Source organism: Anser brachyrhynchus (genome assembly GCF_964034855.1).
Source record: "Anser brachyrhynchus genome assembly, chromosome: 12".
Taxonomy (NCBI): domain Eukaryota; kingdom Metazoa; phylum Chordata; class Aves; order Anseriformes; family Anatidae; genus Anser; species Anser brachyrhynchus.
Window position 1 is genome coordinate 10,602,311 of NC_137707.1, and position 26,661 is coordinate 10,628,971.

The window sequence follows — 26,661 nt, forward strand, 5'->3', positions numbered from 1 at the left end:
GAATACGAAACTTCAGAGGAAAAAAAACCTAAAAGTTAAGTGAAAACAAATCATTCTTTTAGCTTCACGTGCACCGTGACACCTCCAATATTTTGGTAGCTGTAGATGCACATAAATTTCTACAAGCAGAGGTCAGAGTATTAAAACACTGCAGTGTAACCTGCATCTTTGGTACCAGCTGAACTACTTCCAGAGCGTGTAGACCCCTGCAGCTGTTGAAAGGTTGATGAATACACAAGGTGAAAGGTGTGTGAAATAGTCAAAGTGAAATGAAATACAACAGTGAATTTTATTTTCCTGAATGCTGATGATTTTGGCAGTGGGTCCATTGCACGTATTTTACTAATGTGTTCAAATATATAGACTGAAAAATTGATCTGATAAAATGAGATACATTTTAGATTCCTTTCTCAAATGAGGCTTTTAAACCCTCATAAGGTATACACTTTCCAACACAACTAATTGGCCATTTGCTGAAATTGGAAAAAAAAAAAAAAAAAAAAAAAGCCTTGGATTCTGATGTCTCAAATCTTTGGAAGAAAGTAAACAAATGTAATTCTGGATTCAATCTGGCTTCTTCACAAATAATGAGGATCCAGTGCCCTCATTTCAGAACAATATTCTGCTTGCTGAATAGTCCAACTGCGTTTAATGAGATGCCCACATCAGGTGCACTATGGACATTGTCATCTATTTCAAGGCTAGAAAGATGCACAGGAAGAAAAGAGAAATGAGGAATTCTGTTGTTTAATAATACCTATCTCCTGGGAAACTTCTGTTTGCACCCAGAATTGCTTGCTTGTCTCATCAGAAAATGAAATCCGTGAAGGCTAGTAAAGAGGGATGCCTCACAGTGTAGAGAGATGTTTCTCAAGATGTTTTTTCTGGTAAAGTCCCAAGAGAAACGGACCATTTATAAACACATGTAAAAAGGAAAGTTTCATTACATTTCAGATTTTGGGAGTTCAGGTTGCTATCCAGAATGTTACAAACTGCATTTCTTGGGATTGCACAGCAGCCGCTACTGTCAACTTCGGAGCAATTTTTTTCAGCTGTTTTGGATTCATGAGTGTTCTAACAAGATATCATGGCCACCATAAGCCACTAGAAAACATCCAATTATCATTAGCACCCTATTAGCCACCAGAGACTCCAAATCTTACATTAGCTGTGCTGCTTGTGGAACTACTTTTTAATTGTTTTGGTTTTGATTTAAAGGACAGAATATAATTTGTATGTGCTGAATACATTCTGTCTAAAAACATAGGATAAGAATTCACAGAAATGTAATGGGCTAAAAATCTTTTACAACCTTAGCTGGTTATCATATTTTCTGACTCTTTGTGTTTTGTAGCCCGGTGCTTAAAATTTATGGATGCAATACTGTTACCTCCAGAAATGCCACTTTCTCTTGAGGAATCCAGGTGATCACACCTCTCTGCAGCAGACTTGGAACGTGGTATTTTCTTATGTTTTAAGGTTAAATATGATTGATAAGATCCCTTCCCTGCACAAACATGGAAGTGAGCTTTACAAGGGATCTGCGAGGGCTCATGTCACACTAAGCTATGGGTTAGAACTAGTTTCTATGCAGTTGTAGAAGTTGTTGGTGCTCGGTTCCTAACAGGCTTATCCCTGTTCATCTGCCTGTCTGCAAGCAGTTAGTGGCCAACACAGGATGCTTCTCATTTAGTAGCTGCATGCTTATTGTGGTTATTTTTTTTTGTAGCCACAGGTGTGAACATATTTACTGGCTGCTGTCAGGAGGATTGTACACAGTATCTGTCTGTGTATAACTTCACTGAGAACATTTCCTAACATGATACTAATAAGCTACTGTTAGAGAGTTGATCATGAACATAACTTTTGTGTCAATGTTCTATCAGAACATGAACCTTTCGATGTAGGGCAGTCAGTGTAGGAGGGGATGCCATCATGTGAGCCATGATATTTTGATGACATCCGCAGGCAGGTATATATGACAGTCTATCCCTCTAGTGAAACAATACACAATTACACTGATTTATTTCAGATATAAATTGTAATATGTCTTTGAAAGCAACAGTCTCATAGCAAAGAGGAAAAAAGTTCTGTATCAGTGACAGGTGCCAAAAATTGTGATGTCAGCCTTAGGACTGCCTGACTTCAGGATCTTGCCTGGCTCATCTCTTTGTCTGGAAGTGAGCTTGGTACAGTAACAGACACTGCAAATTGAGGTTGTATGTGAGAGCTGTCATGCCAAGATCCAGGTCTACAACAAGAACACCTCGTGTCCGTCTTGGTATTTGGATAACTGCCACCAGTGTGACTTAGTTTTTTCCATGTTGATTGATAGAGTGGGAGCTGAATGCAGATAGCGTTCAGTTAGGTTCCTACCTTGTCCAAGATTTTCCAAGTGCTTTGAATTCCATAAACTACTTCAATGCACAAATGCAAGAAACTAGTAGTAACAGCGCTAATAGCTATTCTAACATTAGGGGCTTGATTTTAACGTTCACATGATCGTAACTGAAGAAAACAAAAGTTTATGCCTCCCTAAGACTCATATGCAGTAGATAGATCTTGTTCAGATGATGTTTCAGATACCAGTGCGATGATAAGGTCTGTCAGACTTCATTAGGAAAGTGCACACAGTTTTTGATTAGACTCGGGAAATATGTGTGGAGTTATTAGAAGGGAGTTACTTTCTGTGTCAGCTCTTGAGTGTAAAGCCAAGTGACAGTCTAAAAGCATTCAAAGCAGCTTGTCCTTAATTCCATCTGCCACTAACAGCTTCTTCATTACAAGGAAAAGGAGGGAAAGAAATACAAAGAAAGCCTCAGATAATATACCTATATATTTGCAAGCTTGTTTTCTGCCATATATAATTGCAGTTATCAGTTTCAATTTATAATCCAGTAATTCACTTGGTGAATGTAATTCCTGTTTTGTTTGATAGGAACAGTAGGAATTCTGATTGACGACTTAGTCCAGTGTGTTTGGGCCTAATTTTAAAAGGACATTTTGAAGCTGAGTTCTTGTAATGTATTTTTCTTACATTTTCAGGTAGCTGCACACAATTTAACCAGGCCTATTTTGGTAAGAATTGTGTGAGAGAGGGATGGCACATGAAAAAACTCTAAAGACTGGATTACCCAGCTGTCTGATCAGATCACCACTTTGGAAATGCACAAAACTAAGCATTTTAGCCCACACTAAGAAAAATGTCTGGATAAACGCAGGTGTATTGGATGAAACAAGTGTAATAGAAAATAAAAACACCCAGTTATTTGTCTACAGGGCAATGTTCAACCAGAGGCTTTGGAATAATGCCTCTGTGCCAGCTGCACACACACTGCTTTTATGTAAGAACTCTTCTGAAGTAAAAAGGGTGATACCAGGTAAAGCTGCAAGAACATCGCTTGGAGCATGTCTTGTATTGCTAAAACCTTGCTGGGTGCTGCAGGAGTACAGCACGCTGGTGGCTGGGCTGCCGTGCCACCTGCAAGGAACAGGCAGGGAGCATTGCCATGCCCCCACAGCGCTTCTGTGCAGCTCTCGTCATACATCTCTGCTCTGGCAGCTCGGGCGCTGTAGTCACGTACAAACAGAGTAGTTTGTCTGCGTGGCTCTGCTGCTGCTGGGCTTTGGCACAGGCAGCTCGTTGGAAGAGCTGAAAGGCCAGCTCCGATTTTACAAATTGCACAGGAATATTCGGTAAAGTTTAAAACAAACCACAGCCCCTCAGCTGAATTGAAGTTCCTTCATTTCAAATCCTCTCTGCATTCAAGTGTGGAGATTTCATCACATCCTGAGCTTGCAGCTCAAGGCACAACACTCTACTTATGCTGCTCAAATGATGTTGTAGCCATCAGTACCCAAAACTATACAACTGATTGCTTCAGTACTGCTCATATTTAATATACACCAGAAAGAGAGACAACAAAACAGTGTTCCATGTTGGTCATGGGCTCGCTATAACTCCCAGATGCCTCCCATCAGCCAACAAGATCTTTTATGAACTGTTTGCTCCAGAAAACAGGTGTTCTGTGCAACAGCAGCAAGATTTAATAGTGCAATTCCCATCTGTAGCAAGGAAGGGAACGTTTTTCTCTCCAGTTAATGATGGTTTTCCCAATTAGTAAGGGAAGGATAATGGTTTCAAATGAAACCTATCAATTTAATTGTTTCTCTATTTCATAATTTTTATTTTTTTCTAATAATGTTTGTAGCAGTCATGTGTCATACCTGAAACATAAGCTTCAGAAGTTTCAAGTAAAACTTTTTTTGTTCAGACAGTTTTCTTTTTCTGTAAGTGACCTGTGAGTATTTAAGAATCAAGAAACTAGTTGCAGAGCATACTGATGCTGGGACTTAGAAGAAAACTTTTAAGTGCTGCCTCTTGGGCAAACTGGACAGAACAAATCTGATTTACAGACTTGTGTTGGATTTACAAAAGCACTTAAGCAGTTTAAGAGCATAAGTACTATTGACTTGAAAGTCAATGAGATGTTTTTGAGAATCCAGTCCACAGTCAGTTAGTTTGTAACATGTAAATTCTTTTGCAGCAAAGGCCAGCAAAAAACGAGGTCACTGACTAAACATACCGAGTTATGTCCAAACCTTCAATTGGATCTTCTTGCCGTGAATCACTGGAAATCATGCCTTTAGCAATCGCATGGGGGACCAAGGTCTGTTTCAGCAGGATTAAAATCTTAGAAAAAAAAAATTAATCTAGATCACAAAAGTTTCAGTGCAGGAATGGAGAGTTAAGTAAAATTCTGTATTTTGTATTTATAGACAAGAGTCGCATTGCTGCTCTGCCTTTGAATATTTATGTGCTTGCTGTACTACTCCCAAAGACGTAAGTTACTCATAAATCTTTGAGGGTTTTTTTGGTGACTGCTCATTTTGTCTGTCTTGAGGTATTTTCATTAGGAAAGTAGGCTTTCTGCCTCTTTGGGGAAGAGAGAGGGGCAGATTGGAAAGTGTAAATACCTTCATTTGGATTCAGAAAAAGAAAGCGCAATGAAAAGTGGTGGAGTAGTGGGCTGTCTTTTACTAGCAGAATTATGGAGCTGTTTTTTTTTCCAAGTAGATGCTTAGAGTCAGGACTAACAGAAATATATGCCTGGGCAATGAGAGTGTTAAAAGCAGGCTTCCCTGTCAATCTATTCCACCAGTGTCAAGGTTTATAGCTAGTTGATGACATTAGTTTTTACTCGTTTTAATGTTATACCAATGTGGAGAAAAAAAAAAAAAGATTTACTGTTCCTGGATGCTTAGATTTTTCTTGTCTTTAACTTTTATTGGAACCGTGGTTGTAATTATCAGTGTGTTTTCTCTTCCTGTGCTGCTTTTCCTTCCCTGCTATTGTGCTCAAAAAATGAAGAAAGGTGTCACAGCAAGAGAATTGCATCTGTGTTGGCATGCTTTGACAGCTTCTTTATTTCTGCCCACTAATTCTTATACATACACTGTAAACATAGATGTTTCAGTTTGTATTTTTGTTTCATAATATTATTTATTTATAACATAAAATAAAAATTAATGTGTCAAGTCTGTCTAGCATACTTCCAGACTACCTGGTGGCATTTCAGCTGAAGCAAGAGTAAACTCTGAGGAAGGCATTTTCCTTCTAGCCCGTTACAGCATGTCCAGAAGGGGCTAAAATTAAGGTTGGAATTGTGCATCTTAATTCTCTCTGACCTAAGAGGAATTGTGATTTTGTTCCCAGTCTAACAAAACCATCCAATCTTTGTAATCCTACCAACTCCCATTGTTCTTTTTCTAGTCCTGGAGTATTTTCTGCTCTTTGCTGAAATGATTGTCTGGAGGAGGTAATGAGTGCTGTGGTGCAGGAGGCTGTTCCCACATACAGTAATGATGACTCTTGTAGCAGTTACAGAGGCACATGGAGAACTGGATGTGCAGAGACGTGGGGAAATGCCTGCTCTCATCTCTAGGGCTCTCTAGCATCATGTAGCTGAGCAAATGCATCTGCTGGCTCTGGAAAGGTTAGCAGACCTGTGAACGTGGGTGCTCTGTTCTGTGGGTCAGTAATGCCAGACATGGCAAATGTATGTGTGTACAATTACATACACTTTATGTGTGCATATTTGTGTTCTAGCAATAATATTCAGTGGTGCTGGAAGAACAAAGGGGAACTCAAACCTAAGCGGTCAGTGACATTCTATATTGGCCCCCATAAATCTGTCGGCTCGGGTAAGGGTTTGGGGATGAAGACACGTGGCTGGTTTTGAATCAGTGCCCATTTGTACCTTAATGCATTGGAGAGTTTGTTCAGGAACAGTTAGTTCATCCTTGTGAAAACATTAGCCTTCTGTTGCTGCCAAGGTCATTGTCTGCATAGGTTATCTGGTGCCCTGGGACACGTTTCCAAACCAGTGAAGTCCTTGGAAGGTTTGCCTCAGTGTCTGTCCTTTTCTCCGATATTGACATACAATAAATACCTGTTACTATTCTTACCACAAAGCAGATGCATTCTTTTGGGCAGCCCTTGAGCAGAGTTCAAAAGTGTTAAGACTGTTAGACTGAAATGACAGCAAACAGATTGCTCCAATTTTCTCTCTCCTAAATACGTTGCATCTGTTTGTGGTCTCTTCCCACAAAATGGTTAGCTGCTAGAATCAAGGTCACCGAGGAGGTGTGAACTTTGGTTTCCCCCAAGTGCTTGGTCTATAGAAGAGGTTGTTACACCTCCCTTATACCCCATCTCAAAGGTTGAGAGTCCTGCTATTACTACAGGTAGCCAGGGTTCACCGGTCAGAGAGGACTGGTTGTCGAAGTGCTGCTCGAGTTGGGTTCAGTCTTCATGGTGCATGAAGACTACGTGAGTAAGTTTGGCAGGCGGCTTAGGACTGTCTCAGGAGAGCGTGCGGTATATCTGTACTACATCTGCCCTACCTGCAGCCTAACTGCTGCTGGCAAGTACGCACTGGGGAGATGTTCAAGCTGCTTATGACCTGGAAGCTGAATGTCTTCAGCCTTTGCAGTTCAAATACTTTTCCATTCAACCCGAGCCCAGGCCAGTCTCCTAGAGCCGTAATTGAGCCTTAATTAGAAAGCGTAAAATTAGTACGTGAGAATTCTTTTAATTGGGACACCACAGTGGACCTATTATCTCCCTTAAAGGGAGAGTAATTTATTCTGCAGAGCTTTGAACGTGGCACATTCACATGTGGTAGATAGAATACATGGGCAGTTGGTAAGTCTAAAAAGGGAAAATACAATATCAATTAAAACAAAATCATAAAATATTAATTGCATTTCAGTTTTTAGGAGGGTTATTTTTTAGTCTTTTTAGGATAGCTTATTTGATAGAAGACAAGAACTGGACATTTCATGCCTAATCAACACCTGGTAAAATGCCACTTTACTTCTCAAAACTGACCGAATGTCACCATTAGGTGGAATATTTGATAATGCTGTCACGCTCAAGCAGCAGCTATTGTCAGTAAGTATCATGAAACAGAATTGCTTTCCTTGAGGAAAACCCAATTAAGAGAATTCTGAATAACAGCAAGCAGTCTGCTACATTCCTAATGCTATTGATTATGCAACAGATTCCTTTGACTACTGTAGGAGCTTAAGTCAGACGAAATCCTGTTATGAAGATAGCTTCATTTTTCATGTATGTGAGCATAAATGAAAAACAAAATCATGATTATTTATTTTGAATTCTTTGAAACATCATAACTAATTATTCAGACAGTGGATTTGTATTCTACAAATGAAAACCTATATAATGCAAGCTGAAATACGAGGAATTTAACATTCTAATATCTATCAGTAATGAGAGCAATGAAATACATGTGTACAGATGAATGCCATGATGCTTCTTATGGTAGCTGAACATGGAAATAAGATTTATGTTTACATGTGAATTTTGACACATTGGTATGTCTAAAGGTTTGAAATGGTGATCTATGCTGTAACTGAGTAACAGAAAGAATCAGTTGCACACCACCTTTTAACAACTTATTTCCTGACCTTCACTGAGGAAAACCCCAAGTTTTCCTCCAGTGGCTTGTTATGGAAAGAAAAGAGTTTATTGTGGGTGGAAAATTGACCTTTTGTTCTGAATTTAAAACACATTTCCATCTCCTGCAAAATTCTCAGTCTTATTACTAAAATCAACATTATCTGTCAACAATACAAAGGGTGAATGTGATTAACCACCCACTCACTTGGAACAAGTGGTATCTTGATTCATTTAATTTAGAACATCTAAAGCTGTCAATGACTTGCCATCTGCTAAGGGTACCTGCTGTAGTCTGAAATGCCCTTTTAGCGATATGCTCTTTCAGTTATATAAGAGATACCAGGTTTTTCATCTGTATTTTGAGAACATTTGTGTAGTTTTTACTTAGATAAAAACTGAGCAACGGAAATTGCTTCAGAAGGTGTAAATTAATTGCTCCCCAAATCAAATCTGTAAGGCCTCTCCTGTAATTTGTGTCAATACTGTAGTAAAAAGAAATCACACAGCTTCAATAATTAACTGTATATGTCCAAATGAAGATGTTTCATTATGCAAATATTTATGAAACACATGTATCCCAGCTGCTTTGTCGTTATTTCACAAAATATGTCAGAATGGGCCCAGTGGCACATGGTGGTCCGTGGAACCCAGGCTGAGCTGCAGGTTTGTGGGATCACCTCCCAGAGCAACATTGTCTTCTCCTCTACTTTCCATCCCTAATGAATCTGATTAAAAGATGGAATTCTGAATTAAATATATTGATTTCTACTTCAACTTCTATTTGATACTGTTTTGCTAACAAAGCATCATCGTTCCAACTGTGACACGGTTTTGACAGAGCAGAAGAGACTTGAGCTGGTCACCTTCCCTCACCTCTGGAGTGGCTGGTTTGAATAAACAGGTGAGGCATGTTTCATGGCATAGGACGATGTTGTAGTTTTTTTCAGCTGCATCTTTTATGCAGATGAATGCAGAGTATCAGTTCCCAGTTTTATCAGCCTGGCGCCTCTCATGACCATTGTAATGAAAGCCTTTGTGCTTGCCTTAGCCTACTATCTGCCCTAATTTGCATTCTGCTTGAAAATAAAAGCAAGCCTTTTATAAAAGCAGTCAGAATTGGTGAAATCAGTGCCAGTAATGCAAGAAAAAAAATGAAAACTGATCCCAGAGTTGAATGCTCTTTGTAATGAACTGTGGAAGAAAAGGAAAAATACAATTCTCTTAAATGGGAAATACAATGCCATTAACAATAAAATGAGGTAGCAGTGGCTAATGATTTCTATCACGTCTATAGCTTGGCACCACATGCTGCAGATATACAAAGGCTGGCATCAAAACTCCCTAAAAATCTATCAGAAGTCTTTCCTGTAGCTTCAATATGCTTTGGAGTAGAAAGAGGTTTTTTTTGGTAGGTATACAGCCACTCAGTTTTGTTTTCATTTTTAAATACCCCAGAATCTCTCATCTTGTGGTGTTACAAATCTTGACAGGTTTAAAATTCTGCTTTGTAAACATAACTAGTGCAGATTTAAGCATTTTTCAGAGTCATTTTCAAAACCTGGCCTGTGCGTGACCATGTAGTATCTTGGGAAAGATGCAAAAATGTTTTGGAAATACAACAGAAAATACACATGGAGCGCTTTCAAAATTAGCTCAGCCTTTCAGGAGGGCAGTGGAAAAGACTCACATCTATGGGCCTTTGACACATACACGGGCACACACCCTTTCATAGAAGCATGTTGTGTGCCTTTAGACTAAATACCAATAAATTAACATTGTCAGTATGGAAAGTGCAGTTTTGGTTGTTTCACATCTACCTTTAATTCTGTGTCAAGGGTCAGGAGCTATGCTTGTCCTCTGCTTCCTCTGCTTTTTTGAGTTATATAACCTTAAGGAAAGCAGACACTGGTGTTTGCACGTGGCTCAGTAGAGACAGGCATTTGGGCTTGGTTCAGAGGGATGGCATACTTAGAACAGCGGTCAGTTTTGTACTGGTCGTGTAGCTTCTGGTATTTTTCCCAAAGATTGCTCTCTTTCCAGCTTTCTTGTGGCTCCTCAGCGTTTTCTTGTACTATGAAGTACGTGTGGCCAGCTCTGAGCACACTCCTTGGCTGAAGAACAAGAATTCATTTAATTTTCCCGTGGCCCAGTTCCCCAGTAAAAAATGAGAGCAAATTTGGCTCCTTGGTCCCACCTGGGAGAGCAGGGGAATCACAGGAACTTCTCCTGGGGAGCACCGTGGGGTGCACCCAACTGAATATTTCTTTTTTTCTTTTTTTTTTTTTTACTCCTGTCTGTTCGTAGAAAAAAAAATAAATTAAAATTCATCATTTTGATATCAGGTTCTAAAATCATTCCATAAATAGAAACATTTATCCTTATCCTATCACTAAAAATACCTGCCTAGGAGATTTGGAATCAGTCAAATGATTTGTATTACAGGTGCATTTTATCACTTCCAGTGTAGGGAAGAAAAGTAATTTCCATTTCTTTTTAGAGCACAGCGAGCCAATTTGCTCTGAGGTTGATCTATAGGCTAAATTGTGGGGAGTCGCGCTGCAGACTTTGTTTTGATGGGAAGTGCATGTGGGGAGTTAATGCTGAGCTGAGAGCTCAGGTTCCTTCTTCTCTCGTGCTGTCAGTGCTGCATCTGACACTTTTTATTTAATCAGTTCACAGTGTCTCCCTGCACCATTTTTCTTGCTTATCAGCTCATTAGGAATGACTTAATTGCCGTCTCCTCTCCAAGACCCTCACAAGACCAGTACCTCAGCCACGTGATGTGCGTGGTGGTGTGGTTGGGTACTGGGCAGCTGAGTTTGGACACTTGGCAGTAGGGCATAAGATCTTTAACATCAAATCAGGCTTTTCAATGCTAAAAGCTAGCTTTGCTTTTTAAATATTTTTCTTTGAAAAACACTGTTTTCATTTCTGAAAGGAGCCTGCATGCCGGGTCTCTGCTGTAGTGCCTGCATTTTTCACCCTGGGAGCAGTGGGGTACAAGGCGCTGCTAAATGAGCGCACTGTAGACCCCTCCTTTCCACAGGTACCTTCACAGCACTTTCTTCTGGCTCCCGCTGTCTGAAATTGCTCTCTTTCTGTAACTAGTGCCTTCCAGAGACTGTTTTCATTTTGGTTGGGTATGTTTGCTGACCATGTCAATTTTTGTTTAAAATGGGCCATATGTGCTGTGTGCAAGGCAACCGCTTTGCTTATAGGTCTTAAGTGAAAGCAACAATGTCAAGGTTAGTAAGGCTTATCATCTGGCCCTCTTGAAAAAATAACAATGAAAAAAATGAAAACCTCAGAGAATTCCATTGTTAACTTTTTTTTTTTCCTCCCTTCAAATAAATTAAGCTACACACTTATTTGCAGTAGAGAGAAAAAGGATAGGCTAGAGGGAAAAAAGAAAATACTTGTCAAGGGCATGGAATTCATTAACAAAAAAAAATATATGCGAGGTGGGAGCAGGGTAACATGATAATACACAACTGAGGAAAAATAACTTTGTTTCTGAGCATCCAAGAAATCCCTAAACCATAAGAAGAAAAAGAATGCTTTTTTAATAAGACAGTAGCAGAGCACCCAAGATGACCAAGTGATAGAAGAAATAATCTTTTTTTTTTTTGAATGTTATGAACATAGACTTGTAAATGTTCCGTGAGCAGTAGAGGGTAATCCATATTTCCATATTTCCAAAGTAGGTTCCTGCAATTCTTGTGTTTCTGCTCCCATTTAATTTATTATGTGGGAATCTTTCACATATAACTTGGTAATGTAAATATGAATAACACAAGGTACATATTTTGCATAGTAAATAATAACAGGAGCCAGAAATGTTCTCTGTGCATCTGTTCCAAAATGTTATAATTCAGTACATGAACCTTTTAATTCAGTTTCAATAAATTGCTTACGAGCCCCTTGAAAGCTGGTCCAATTTAATAATATTGGATGACAAGAACTTTCATAAAAATTAACTCCATTATCTTTCCTCATTAGCAAAAGCACATCAGACATAAAGAATCCTACAGTTGCTCTGTAACAATACTATATATTTGTTTTTTAATTAAGACATTTAAAAATGAGTTCCTTTTGAAAGTTCACTGGTGATGGTTATTGACATTTAGGCCAGTTTTGTTATATTCCTCTAGAAGTGGGCTAACTTACTAACCTTATGAGGGTCCTTAACTTTGTTCAGGGATTTGTGATTTAACTAATTGCTGGTTTATTTGGGACATTTCAGACTCATAGCAAGCTCTTTCACAATCTGGATTTTCTAAATGATAGTTTTACTGTAGACACAGAGTCTATCTTCATAATCCTTTTTTTCTTCCCTTCTTTCCACCAAGGTGCACCAGTGCTACCAATGGAGGAAAAAACAATATTATCTTAGTTTAAAATGTATTGAATGATTAATTTACCAGAACAGCTACACTTAGAGAATTCTCTCTGTCAGGAAATAAGGATTGTATTTTCACAGGAGAGTGAAACAATTAGGTGCCTGAACTTGTAAATTCACATGCCCTTGGAATTTTGACCCTTAGTCTTGGAAGATGAATTTTCTTTGGAGGTTATTTGTCTGAACTCCCTTTTAGCAGCTCTTCTCCATCCTTTCCTTTAGGCCCACTTTTACTAATTCTCATGTCGTATCACTATGATATCATATAACTGAGCATTATTTTGTCCAATATCACACAAAAAAATTTTTCTTGTGTAATATGTAAGTCAAATTTCTCTTTTCTCTAAACTTTTTTATTTCCCTTTCCTTTCTCCTTTTGCTGCTATTGGGGTCTTGCTTTGCCAGAGGCTCCACGTGAAGGTGCCAAAATGAAAGAATGAAACCCGTCAGGAGTTTCCAGTGGGGAGCAATCAGTCTGAGAGAATGGAGACTATCACATCAACATCCACCTCATAATAATACTGCTTTCGGTACCATCAAGCTTAACTCTTCAGGGAGGTGGAATCCTTTGTTATTTTAGTTAAAAACTCACTTCTATTTATGAAATCTGCTTCCCCAACCCCGAAGAAAATGGCAGCGTTCCCATCAGGCAAAACTGCAGCCCAGCAGATCTTTGTCTCTGTTGTATGTGGTCTCCCAACCTATTCACTACTATTGAGTTATTTATAAATACATCTCTTCAAATAAAAATTTGTATAAATAAATAAATAAATATATATGTATATATATAATTTTCATCTATAAGATTATAAATAGATCTTGCACTTTCAGGACTCTCCTCATTTCATCTCCTTTTATTTCTAACCACTACTAGTCCGGCCTTTACTGACTGTTTATAGCATCCTTTTACATTCGTATTGAGTACTTTTGCAGTTGACCCAACAGAGATAAATAGCACCCTATAGGGATCCAAGCAGCTATGAATTTTCATGACCCTTTCATATGTATACGATTGAGAAGGAGTTGCCTTTCCAAAGAGAAACTGTGATTCAATTCCTGAAACCAAGTCAGAAGAACCCACTTTTAAAACTGATTTTAAGCCAAAGAATGTGTCAATAAAAAAAAGGAATAAAATTAGTGGACCTTGCTCTGCTGTACTGGAATTAACTCTTTCCTTTCTGATAGAGTAGAAGGTGGGAAATAAGGATGTGCAAGCATAATTCTGATTACATTTTACTGACAGACAAGGTGCTTGTAAGGATTTAATGGAATATCTTAAGGCATCATGTTCTGTCAGATTGAGTTACAAATCGTTCTCTTGAATGGATTTTTAAATCTGATACCTTAAAAGGGAATTCAAGTTGCTGATAAATAGAAATGACATGCTGTGCGTAAAACTTTAAAATAATTAAAAAAAAAAGAAAGTGATGTATAGAAAGCTGAATACACACATCTAAGTGAATTTCAGGACTTTTTTTTTTTTCTTCCTCCAGGAAAAAGAGACTGCAATTTTTACCATAGTCTTAAAAGATAGGTGCAGACAGGACTCAGCCTTTGTCTTTTTGCAGGAATAGGCTATCATTAATACCATCCATGACAAGATTCATCACCATCAGCTGTCCAGCCAGGTAGAAGCAGCAGCAGTCATTCTTTCTGAGAACAGCTCCTACAGTTAGGGGACACATAAGATATCCTCTGTTTCCTTTTGTACTGGTTGCAAATAATTTATTTATTTGGAATTAAGACAGACCTTGAGCTGGCTTTATCACTTATTTATAGCTACTGTTATGAGGAAAATGAAAGGCCTATTACTTGTGCTCGATGTGGTCTTCACTCTTTCATTGTGTTTCAAGGTGAGCTTGACCATGCTCTTGAACTGTTACAATTCTATTGTAAAGGTTGTGTTTGGGACAACATTTGGCATACTCAAATATTGTGACGTATCATCTTGTAAGACGCTGGGAGAATGTAGTGAATAGAAATCCTAGGAATACACTTAGGTCTCATTGCCTAATAGGCATTACTAAAGGAAGTATTTCCAATGGGATAAATCAAACACCTCCTCTACCTAAAAATAAAGCTTTCTTCTTTCTCTTGTACTGGGTTCTGAAAAGTGAGGATCAGATAATCTGTGTAGCTCAGCAGACTTGCCTATCTGTTTTCTGTAGAGGTTGCTCAGCTACAATGATGATGGCAATCGAAGAGTAGGGATATGAGAAAATAGAGAACAATACCAAACACTCCTTGTATTTGTATATTTTTGTACCACTTTAAGAGCCAATTACAACTGAAGTGCACTTGAAACAAATGGATTCAAAATAGGATTAATTCATTTCTAATTAATGTGTTACTTTAACGTATATCTGCTTAAGATACTGGGTGTTTCTTGTTTATTGGGAAAAAGGCAAGTAATGCAGGAAGGGGTTTCAGGAGGAAGAGTTTCAGTGGGACATGCATGCAGAATTCATTTGCTGCTCTGGCATTTGCTTCATGCTCAGCTATCCCACAGAGTTCAGTGGAATTTGGGGAACTTTACTGTGAATCTGAAATCAGGAAATGAAAAGAATGATCAAAGTGTATGTTGAAGCCTAGGAGGTGTGAATTGCTGTAGGAAAATTCGGGCTAGTTACTTGAGCTCAAATATAATGGATTACACTGTGATTTCACATACAGAAACTAATACTCAAAAGCAGAATCTGAAACCAGGGCCCTTCAACAGAAGAGCTTGCCTAAAATACTGAACCTTTAGCAAGCTCTGTGGACTTAACTGGAACATTCAGTTGTGAACAGCTTGGGAAATCAGTTCAATTTGAAAACATGAATAGGATTAAGGTACATAACTTTCCTGTCTCTAAGATGGGAGGTTATGACACTCAAAAGAGTGTTATGACACTAAGCACTATTCCTGCTTATGTATATGAATCCTGTTTTATGATAAATGTATTTCCCTTATGGCATGTTTCCTGTGTGATTTCTGGAAACAGTTCTATTTTTAGGTATGTTACTTGAAATGTTATACTGATGGCACATCTGAGCATTGCTAAAAACCCCTCAAAGTGCTTTAATAAGAATGTTTTTGAAGCATTTTTTCCAGCTTAGTGGCAGCTAGAAATATCTAAAATAAGCTATTAAGAAGCTAGTCACACTTCTTAAAAATTGATACTAAGCTGTTCATAACACATTTGAACAAAATAGCATTTTTTATTTGTTCATTATAGAATGGGCCTTAAGGAGAATGGATTTTATTGCAGTAAACTGCAATAGTTATGCATAGAATAAATACATGACAAAACGAGGAAATGGAAGAACCTTAAGGACCTGTACACCACAGAGTGTGAACCACTGTTTGTATAATGACTAGTTGTCCACATGAAAATCTGAGTAGGAATGTGTACTTACAAATGTTTTGACTGTGTAGTACTCTTAAGAAAGAAGTGGAAGTACTGGAGTACATGAAAATGAATATTTTGACATGCATTTCATAGTTATCTTTTACAGTTGTCTTCCAATTCCTTCCTCACTGATGCTTGTGTTATCAGTAGTAATGCAGACCTGACTGCTCAGTCCTGACATGCTACTGAACACAAGGAGCATGTCTGTGAAGGGTGGATATACAAAGCAAGATGAAGCAGCTTTTTCTGCATGTATCAGTGTCATTGTGGTGATGATATGACACTGTTGTGTGCTGCAAGTACTGTGAAGTTTTTCAAACTGAAATTCAGTATATCAAGGTGCTTTACTGAATTGAACAGCAGATGCTGCTGCCCCAATAGTTTTTCCAGCGGACAATAACCTGTGTATGTTCACGTGCTCTTCTGTTTCTCTGGGCTGGCTGGCCTCTTGCACTGCCTCTTTCTCCAGCCTCAAGCCCAGAATTTCTTCCAGTCTTGCCCTTGTGAAAGCAGATGATTGCTCAGCCTACCCGTACTCATCACATACATCTCCTCATCTTCTGACATTATGGACGTTTAGTAATCGTGACTTACTGTTTGCTTATGCATGGGCATAGGGTTATAACACACAGGCTTTAAAAATGCCCCCCTAAATTTTATATCTTAGCCAGCACAGGAGTATTAAGATTAAGTTGGCCACATTAATCCTGTGAACTGTAGAAACCTACTAACAGTAGGGAAGGACTTACTGCAGCAGTGCTCCCTGTGACACATTTGAACAAGACAACGTTGGTGACTGTGATCCTGAAGGCATTCTCAGAAAGTGGACAGTGCTGTGCAGACTGCCCAAAGAACGAAGTTATTAGCTCATCTGTACAAGGTAAGAAACAGCACACAAGGCACTGCTTGCTCTGTATGAGAATCCTAATTATTACCCTATTTGTTACCCTATTCCTTGCCATGCAATGGAGTGACCAAATGTAAAGCCCCAGGCAGTGTTGCTTTGCTTATTGCCCCAGGCTCTGAAGGTCTAGAGACCCTAGAAGGTCTAGGCCCCTAACCTCTGAAGGTTTAGATCTCATTACAGGCAGGCACCAAAGCCTAGCAAGTCTTTCAAAGGCCTATAATGTGGAAAGTCCTCTTTTAATTGAGGCCATCGGCAAGTGGTAGGACTTCCCTTCATTTGTCTTCCCAGGCTTGGAGGTTATGTTTTGCTCTGACAGAGCATTTACTGCGATATTTGGTTCCTTTCAATTGCAGCATCAGTTTAGACCCCGAGCAGGTAGTGACAGCCGCTCGCACCGTGCTGCATCTTGCCGGACACGGTGCAGCAACCATCCTGCTGTTTCTCTGCTCTAATAAATGAAGAACCTGTGGGTAAATTACAGCTTGTGGTGCATGATCACGGACATTGGATGTGGCTGCACCACAGTTGTCTTAGCAACAGCCACATCCCACAAGCTCTACAAAACAGCTTCTTAACTCACAAGCGTATAAAGAGATATTGATGCTTTGTATCCACGTGGAGAAATACATGCACATTGTATTAAGTGTTGTCCTCCACATTAGAAATAATTTATAGGAAAAGCCTGTGATAACTATGCATTTTCTGTTTTACATGACTGACTTGCATTCTTTCGTGCACTATGGGACACTGTAATTGAGAGGACATGCACACAGTAAATGTGCAAAAAGCAAAATGCCTTCGTATTGTTCTGTCTGAACAAGGACGTTCTCTGTACATAGGAAAAAAACACCTTGTCAGAAACCTGATGAAGTACAATGGGGAGTTTCAGAAGATTTTCAGTTATGATTGGCTTCATCTGTAGACAGTTTTTATGAAGGAAAGACTCCCCTAACTGTTGCTGGCTTGAATCAGAGCTGTGTGTTTAAAATAAGCTTCTAGGTTCTGTTTCCTGTGAGTGAGACCCATTGAAATGAAATAATTGATTTAAGCACCAAAACTTGATTATTCAACTCTTTTTCTAATGAATGTTTTTAAATACATGATTGTTTGAGGCAGGCAGTATGAATTGGGCTTGGGGGCTGTGTAACTCTCTCTGATACAGCATTATGATAGAGCAATGTCTGTTTGCTGTGCTTTTATTCTGTGCTGAAAGGAAAGTGATTACCATGATTGGATAATTTTCAAAGATTTTACTGGGGATTATTAGTTTTAGTGCTCTAATAAACATATAATTAAACAATGCCTCTATTATTGGATCCTAGTCTGCTCTGTACACAGTGGATTTACAGCATGTCAGTAAATATTGAAACTGTGATGTGGTAATTAAGATTTACATAAACCTTCTCGGGGAAGTGGACGAGATTTTGCAGTGTGAATCTGCTGAAGAGTTGCAGTGGTGGGAAAATATCTCAATGTGAGAAGGGAACATGGGCTAGTTCAGGCCTTTGTCCAGACTATCTAGCTGGGGGTAAGATTTCAGCCTTAAATATAGCACAGTCTGCACTTCGAGGAAGTGGAAGTCCTTCCTGAAATCTAGGACAGTGCTCACGGACATAAGCCAAGGCAAATGAACATCTAATCTACAATCTAGGAGATAACCTTGAAGCAGGAGAACCTACTTGGGAGCTCTCTTCCTGTACTGCAGTTACAGCTCTGTGCAGTTCGACATGCCCTGAATTCCCAAATGCATCTCACCAAAAGGCTTGAGCTGAGATGTTTGAACCTGGCGTTTGATTAAAAGCACAGTATTCTTCATTAGAACCAATGAGACATTTTCAAGAAAAAAAGACACTAAAAGATATTAAATAGTCAAACTGCAATTTAGATACCATATTTCGTGAATGTTTTGTGAAACTTGGTCACAAAAAATGCAGCTCTTGACAGACTTAGTATGCCCAGGTCAGTTCATGTAAATACTGCTCAGCCTTGAGCAGTGCTCGCACTCAGAGTTTTCTTAGCTGGGGAACACAGCTAAGCAGTACACTGAGCACACGTGCAGCGCCATTCCAGTTAGAGTGGGCATGGCATAAGTTGCTTCTGAAAACATTGGAAAAGTGGTCTCAGCAATACAAAATCCTAGACAAAGAGAATCTTTATCACCTTATCATTTATGGTAGGTTGTAGTGGTGGGTACATGTTGAGCCTACACCAGGAATGGCTGAACTCTAACATGCTCTGAGGTGAGTAGGATTCAAAGATGCCACGTTTGTTCCCACAGTGGACAACCTTAACAAGGTTGAAGGATGCTGACTAAAGATAGAATTAGGATAGAAAGAAGCTTTTGGTTACATGTTTCCAGCCATAACACGGACTGCAAGCAGCGGCACAGCGCATGTACTCACCAAACCAGATAGAGCAATCGATGCAATCTTTCTCTGCTAGCGTTGCTATGCACATTCCGTACTTCTTTTTTTTAAACTTAGTTTTTGTGGAGAAAAGACTTATACAGGTGCACTCTGCGTCTGTTTGTGTTTTCCTGTCTCTAGTAACTTTTGAACCCAGTGGCCAGTTCCAAGTCAATGGAACAAAAGAGGTCTCGGCTATAATTACATTATTACCAGCTTCATGGAAATGGGTGACTGAGTAAAAAAGCTCTATAAATGCCCACTTTAAGGGAATGTGGTAGGGTGAGCTCCCAGGCTGGATACTGTGCAAGAATTTGCAAGACAAAGACAGAATAAATGCCCCAGCTGTTGGCAGAGCTTCAGCCTGGGTTCACTTCTTCAGTCAACTGTGACAGACAAATCTGGAGGAAACCAGGGTTTCATTAATCCTGGTGCTTGCACTTGTACAGCCTTATGCAACCTGCTCCTTATACAACCACAGTTATCTCAGGCCAGACTGGATGGCCCCCTACTGAGAGCATGTGATAGAATCACCTGTTCTCTATTCTAGGGAGTGATACTGCTTTAATTATCATATTATCTTTGTTTTATTTTTATTATTTTTATTTTTATAAGAGAGAATCACTAAGGTTCTTTGAATTTACTTATAACCAAACAATATCCAGAAGGATATCATTCCCAGTATACAAATTCTTGGCTATGTTGACTCATTGATTTCTTGGTGGTGTTCAGGTGAGTGAGCTGATAAGTATGTCAGGTTTTCCAGAATCAAAGATCTAAAATTAGATTTTGAATTGATGCCTGCTAATTACTGCGTACATTTTAGTAATTTTCCTTTGGTTAGTAGATAGGTATGCTCTTGTTTCTGAAGTCTGCCTCTTGCTGATGGCCTGTTCATTATCGAACATGTGAAAGAGAAATGAGACTGGTGGGAGGAAAATGAGAGTTAGAGTAAATATTAAGGAAAATTAGACACCACTTACATTCATGTAATTGTCATTTCTGAATTGTGCTGCAATAACATCTACCCAACTAACTAGGCTTTTTCCTAAGGTAATTTGCATTCCCCCTCAGACATTAATATCAGCATTATAAGATAATTTAACTCTTATTTTTGTCAAATTAAGATGCTTTAAAAAATATTTTATAGGTTGTTCTTTGCAAAGCCCATAGAACAGATTATGTAATTATTATGTTGTGCTAAAAGTGTGAGTTTTATACTAATTATATGACAGATTCAGTCCCTGGAATTTTGCCATAGCTCATTCTATAATACTGCTCTCCTGGGAGCTGAATGATTTGGCACCTGATTGCACTAATTACTGTTGAACTTTAGAACCTTTAATGCAGAGAAAATTCAAATATTTAACATGCACTGGTATTTGCAGGGTGAGAAGATGGAATTTACACAAAAATATGATATCCAATTTCTTTCTGCAACAGTGCCAATAACTTGGAGTTAACTCTTAGTAACATTTAGTATAGTAGCAAATGTAAAAAGTTGTCTGTATAATGTCATGATTATCAACAATAATACCTTGGCCCTACGTGAGATTTTCTGCTCACGTTCATCTTTTGTGCGGCTTTATATGGGAGGGAAAGAAGAAGCAATCAACTAATGAACGAGTTTATAAATATCCAATACATGTGCTGACCTATTTAAAGGATTGCAAAAAGTGATATTATTGTGATGTCTAAATATAGGCAAAAGTTTCTGTCCTTATCAATAGTACATTTATTTTCTATTCTGTAGTTTCTAACAAGAATGAAAGAAAAGCCTCTGGCATTTAACAGCATGCAAAAGTATGTACAACTTTGAACTTACTAATCAGTGTGGTATTTTCAAGCGTACAGCATTTATGTAGAAAACATTTTAGATGTCTTTGTACTAAGTCATTTTGTATTCAGCTGCCATCTGCTATTACACATTTACCTTTTGATGTGTGGCTGGGAAGTGTTATTTTGCTTTATGAGCTTCATCTGTGAGAGTATCCTGTTAAGTGACTGAAGCGGACACTTGCTATCAGAAAAAGAGCCGAAGAGGAATTCGAGTTCTTCGATCAGAAGCATAGAGAATGATGTCTCCATGTATCTGATTTGTAACTGGTGTTTAAGTGAAGTTTCTCAGCCCCATTTTAGTTATTCTTCCCAACGCATCACTGAAATTGCTTTTTTACTCTCCCTTCCAAGTGTTACTTAGTGGTCCAGATCCCTTAATTCTCACTGAAAACAGTCTAAATACTTTGTCTATTGTGAGTACATCTTTGAATATTAATTGTCTCCCTAGCACACATAAATGCCACTTTCCATGTATTTTGAGTTCTTTGTGAAGGCTTCAAGTATGTTACCAGGGATGATTTGTATCTTAATGGATTCTGGTTTAATCATCTGGATTAGCTATCTGCAGGAGGCGCGAATACTGTGCTTTTTTCCAAACTTTACTTCTGTTTGTACTTGTCATTGCCCTTGTCTCATTAAATCACTGGAATGGTCCTAGATCATATCTGTGCACTGCATGAATAATTTCAATCGGTCATCATTTTCTGACAAAGCAGCCTGTGTAATTTGTGAAGATTTGCCTGCCACATAAACCCCAAACTGTCTCTTCCCAGAATTGCTAGCATCAGATCTACCTCTTGGAAAAAACCATGAAAACTTGATTTTTTTTCCTCATAAAAAATCATTTGGTGTTTATACTAGCATCATTGCTTCAAAAATATCTACCAGCTTGAAGCGAAGTCAGGTATTCAGCTAATTTAGCATGTGTAAAAGCTGATCCCTTCTAGTGATCCAGGTCTTTCAGATGACCACTTCGTTGAAAAGTTTGCTGATAGCTAGAAAAGCAGAGAGTGGGCTCCTAAGTCAGCTCATTGCTACCATTCTGCAGTGTCTTTGCAATGGTTACGTGACCGTTGCTTGACCAGCCCAATGTTGTCTGCTGGCACTGTGGGGTTGCTGGGAGTGGTTAACCTTGCAGAACCTCGGTTCCCTCCTACCAAGTGGGGATGATGGCTCATGGAGGTGGAGGTTGTGAGGAACTCTCTCCATGTGCTGCAGTGATGAGGACCAGGTAAGAAGAGCACTTCTTTCAGCCAAGATTCAAGAAAATTATTGTCTTGTATCTATATGTGAAGATGTGTATCCCAGTTACGATGCCTTCTGCCTCCCTGAACAAGCAATGGTGGCAAGCACAATTAAAACTGGGTGCTGGGTGCCATCAGCTTAACACTCACATACCTGAGGGAAAACCTCCCACAGGCCTTGTGCAGGTAACACACAGGGCTGGACAGCATTTAGGTTCTGAGTACAGCAAAATAAGATCTAATATTGAAGAAAAGTCTTTTACCCAGACGTGCTGAATAAGTCTTTATCGCAACATTCCAAATACATTTAAGTAATTGCTAATGCAGCGTAGATGCTGCTGACATGAAGTGTAGATTCTGGAATAAATCTCCAAAAGTCAACAAAAAATTGATGAGATTTAATGAATGAGCTGTGCCAGCCACATACTGTAACACTGTTTGCCTACTGTGCATATATAGATCTATCCTAATCACTTCTTCACCAAAAATATTCTTAACTATGCTCTTCCCACATTACAAATAAGAGTATGCATTCATAGAAAAACTACAGAAATCAGGCATGAAAAGTCCTTCAGCTGCCAAGGACAAATTTATTTTTAAAGAAACTCTGTAAGAATATTTGTGCTGCTTCAAAACAGACAAAGAATTAGCCGAGCAGCTAATCAAACAGTGCTCTGTGCGCTGGGGCACCCAGTGCAAATGCACCCAGCCGTGCTCTGGTGAACATTTCGGGTGAGCCAGGTGCTGGAGTCCGATGGGGAGCCATGAGGCACTCACACTTTCACTTCTGTTACTGCCACTGCTCTTTTTACCGTCGCTTAATCTTGAATTTCTGCAGGACTTCTTTTCCTAGCACTAATGATCTGGAGAAAAAGTACATCTTAGGTAATTTTTATCAATCTAGGGTTCAAATTTGGCATTTAAGCATGTTAACTTCATATTACGGCCTTTCTGCTGTCTCCCTCCTGACAAACCCAAGGGTCTGCCCGTGGTTGCACATGCACTTGATGTTCTGTCACATTGCTCTTCTTTGACTTCCCCAAGCTAGGCTAATTAGATGGCTCTGAAGAATGTGGGGAGTATTTTGGCTTTTGAAAATGTTCTCCTTTTCAGGCTGCTTTCCAACCTTTTCTCCCCTGCTTAATGACCCATTCAAAAAACTTCCAATGAAATTCTTAGTCTAGATTTACATAAGATCATTAGAGTATTTCAACTCCTTTACTTTAAAATATTCATGGCAGTCTCACATTGATGGCTTCACAGAACCAATTTCAGGCAAAACTCCCGTCAGCTTCACTGAATAAGGACGGCAGGGTAGAGCTCTAATTGTCAAAAGCTCAAAGCTTCAGCTTTGGTAGGTGTATTCCGTGTCAAGTACCAATTCAGCTCTTCATTGTGCGTCCTGCGCTCTGTGGAGTTGGGGAAAGGCAGGTGAGATGCTTTTTATTGTCCCCAATCTTTGAAAGCAAATTGCAAGAACTTGCTGACTAAAATCTCAACCCATGAAGGCTTTTCTGTATATCATGTGTGCATAAAACTTCACTGGATTTGCAGCTTTAGAAGTAAAGCCTGTGCATCATTATATTAAAAATTCTGTGCAGATTTATAGCTTACTGGTCTATTATAATATTTGCTCTGGACAGTTTTAGAATAGCAAGAGATTCTGTCTTATGAAAGGGTGGCTTTATTTGTCCACATAAATTGTAGGAAATTTCTATATATGAGGTGCCTCTTAGCTTAAGCAGGGAAGTTCTTTGCAGCCTCTCCAAACAGTTTCTAGGAGAAGCAGCAGTGGGGACATCATCTCAGTTCGCAGACAGGCAGGGAGGGGGCCAAGCTCCAGGCCCAGGGTTGGAAAGCTCACTCGAGGGTCACAGCAGCAGAGCAGGAAAAGAAGAATGTGAATTCTTGCTTTTGCCAAAAAAACGTTGCGTTGACCTACTGTGCTGTACGTTAACAGTGACTGCAGCAGCAGCCTGTAGGAGTAAGAATGCTATGGGCATCCCTGTGGTATAGTGCTGACAACGCTGGCCCTCGTTCTTGAGGCATATGCCAGCAGAGCGGAGTACAGTGCCTCCAATTCCCTCCTTATACTTTTACCACTTCCAGTGTTTGTGCCCAGTGACTCCAGATCCAGAAATATTTTGCTCAGTGTTGTACAATAATCCCTACTCCACCATCCCTAGCTTAATGAACAGCCCAAGATGCAAAGCAAAGTCTCTAGAGGACACTATGATGCAAAATGTTCCCCCGTCTTAAAAATTTATTACCAAAGCAACTGTGCTTGGATATTTTTTAAAATGGAAATAAATAATTTAAGACTGTTTAAAATATATGAATGTAACTTTAAATTAATTGTTTTTGTGCGTGTACGTGTGCACATTGCTTGGCAAATAAAAATGCCTCTGGGGTTTTGCTTTGTTTGTTTTGCTGTCGTTCCCCTTTCCCTTGCCTTTTTTTTTTTCTCCTCATAGAAGCAATTTTTAAAAACACTTTTAATAATGTTTCCATAAAACTGAAGCATGCCCTTTGTCCTCCCTCCAAACCCATGCATTTATGCATTTCAAAGCAGACATTCATTGTTATCTCTGCCAAGCAGGGACCAAGGGCAGATAGGAGAGAGATCTCAGTGACCACCTGAGACAGAGGGAAGGATGTTAAATGAGGGCAAACACATCCACCCCTGCTGACTGTGGCCCTCGCTGTCTCCTGGGGTGACAGTGGAGCCCCTGTGCAGGCTGTGCTGGTGGCAGCTGGTAGTAGGAGAGGGCAGGTAGCTGCTGCGTTGGGCAGGGACGGGACATAGCCAAAATGATTTGCGAGAGCTGCATTTATGAATGAGCAGCTGGCTGCAGAATAGGCAGATTTGGAAATTGGTACAATTTTATTTCTGTACAGCGTTTGCAGATTTTTCTAGGGAAATGAACTGCGTATGTTGCACTATTTGATGAAAGGTGTTTTAATGTCAGTGTTAAAAGGTGATACGTTAAGAGGAGATCAGTCAGTCAGAAAGTCGGCTGCTTAAGTCTCTTTCTGTCTGTTTTTCTAATGATGTGTATATTCAGACCTAACTTGCATACCAAGATCCAGTAAAAGTGACTGCATGTTGTATTTCTGGTTACTAATGACAGTCTAAGTTGGAGTATCATTTAGTGACTCCTTCCCAAGCTCACTCATAAAGAACCACCTGAAAAAGTAAGTGATACTGTCTACTGCTAGAGAAATTACCTGCTGAATTGTTAGTCCTGTAAGAAGTAAATGTTTTTTCCTCATTGTAGTGTGTTATATACGGTGCTGGCCAGTTCCATAAGCTTTGTTGCCCAGGTTTTTAATTTTTTTTTTTTTTTTTTTAATCAGAATATTTAGGCTCTGAGGGAACATCTGGTGGTTATATAGTGGGTTGAGGAAAGATCTTATGTCTGATATGGATCTGCCGCTTAGATGTGGCTCTTCAAGCTTCCATGCCTAAGTCATCACTTCATTGACTTCTAAATATGCTTCTTTCTAATTCATCCACTACAGCTGTTTCCTTTTTGGGGAAATAACTAAATATCAGTTGAGTCACAAAGCACATGGCTGACTGGGATGGGCAAAATTGAGACTGAAGCTCTTGTTGTGTTTAACTTGGTACAAGGACAGGATCTTAGGTCTTCTATAACCAAAGCGAATGTCACACCTGGCAAGCCATAGAGTCTTCTGGTCCCTCTCTCCTAAAATTGTCATTTGGGGTAGAACAAAAAGATTTTTCTCAGTGTTTTTCTGTCAGAAGTGAAAATAACAGTTTACCTGCTCCAGTTCTAGCTCCTGCATTCAGAGAAATTCAAAAAACTTGGCTTTAAACTTTTATCTTCCCTGAAAGTATGAGGAAGGCTAGCTTTACATCTTAATTTGCTTCACAGATCATTAAGGATTTAGGTGTTTTAATGTTTAGTGTACTTCTGTTTCTGTGCTCGGTGACGTGACGGTGAGCCCTGGCAGGAGCGGGCTGGCGCTGAGGCCTGTCAGGGCAGGGTCTGGGCCTGGTGGGCTGGAGGCCACAGAGGGGCCGACTGGCAGCACGGGGTGGTGCGGACGTGGAGCGCACAGCTCGATTTTGGTGTGGTCCTTGGAAAGCTTGAGTATAATTCTATCTGTGGTTCCTCTAAACAACTTGCTTTTCTGTGTGAATGAAGAGCAGCAGGATAGAGCTACGGTTTTATACTTCTGATAAATTGCTCGAACTGTTCTTCCTCTTTTTGGATTAAACGGTGAGACTGCGACGAATTGAGCTGCCCTGCAAGAGAGCCCCGTACTGAGAGGTATCTATTCCGTTTTATCCCTGCTATGTACAGACATGGGTATTTTAATATGACCTTAAACTTATTTTTCTATTTGCCTGGTATTTGGACTCATTCCTCATCATGATTTTGAGGACATCATTCAGGAACCTCCATATTTTGCAACTCACAACAATTTTTGGAAACCAAGTAGAAAATGTAGGTTATGAAACTG

At 39.4% G+C, this 26,661-nt stretch overlaps 2 protein-coding genes across 14 annotated transcripts in view; one reads left to right on the forward strand and one right to left on the reverse strand.

The window, feature by feature from the left end:
- The window catches only part of LOC308176684 (uncharacterized protein), a 182,640-nt gene that overhangs the window by 93,556 nt on the left and 62,423 nt on the right, over positions 1-26,661 (forward strand). The window contains exons 4-7 of one of the 10 annotated variants that reach the window (XR_013938477.1): positions 4,548-4,670; positions 4,780-4,843; positions 8,789-8,885; positions 12,789-14,044. The exons of 5 other annotated variants lie outside the window; for them this stretch is intronic. The gene's annotated coding sequence lies outside the window, so the exon portion shown is untranslated. Of the gene's footprint in view, positions 1-4,547; positions 4,671-4,779; positions 4,844-5,371; positions 8,552-8,788; positions 10,188-12,788; positions 14,045-26,661 lie in introns of those variants that run through there. 4 more of the 10 variants (XR_013938479.1, XR_013938480.1, XR_013938476.1 and 1 more) reach the window with 4 other exon arrangements.
- Positions 1-26,661, reverse strand: part of CHST8 (carbohydrate sulfotransferase 8) — a 131,593-nt gene that overhangs the window by 64,860 nt on the left and 40,072 nt on the right. The window lies entirely within an intron of this gene.